Source organism: Chaetura pelagica, unplaced genomic scaffold (genome assembly GCF_000747805.2).
Source record: "Chaetura pelagica isolate M959 unplaced genomic scaffold, ChaPel_1.0 scaffold212, whole genome shotgun sequence".
Taxonomy (NCBI): domain Eukaryota; kingdom Metazoa; phylum Chordata; class Aves; order Apodiformes; family Apodidae; genus Chaetura; species Chaetura pelagica.
The window spans coordinates 889,374-889,691 of NW_009952365.1; positions in this window are offsets into that span (position 1 = coordinate 889,374).

Sequence of the window (318 nt, forward strand, 5' to 3'; positions counted from 1 at the left end):
CGGCCGCGGCAGGAGTTGCTTCCCTCTGCCTTGCGTGGAGTGTGGTTTGTCCGAGGAGGGGCTGCTGCTCGCTGGGTTGTGCTGGCAGAGCCGCGGACCTGCCGAGAAGCACCCGGGCCGGAGTGTGTCACAGTGTCCCTGCGGGCTCCTTCTCTGCTGGTGTCACCAGCGTGTCAGGCAGGCGGCCTGGCTGTCACAAATAGGGCCCTTCATCCATGGGAAGCCATTATTACCTTCCTTTCCCAGCTGTGAAAGGATAATTCAACAAGGCGCAAGCTACAAAGATGCTGAAGGGAGTGGAACATCTCCCTTATGAGG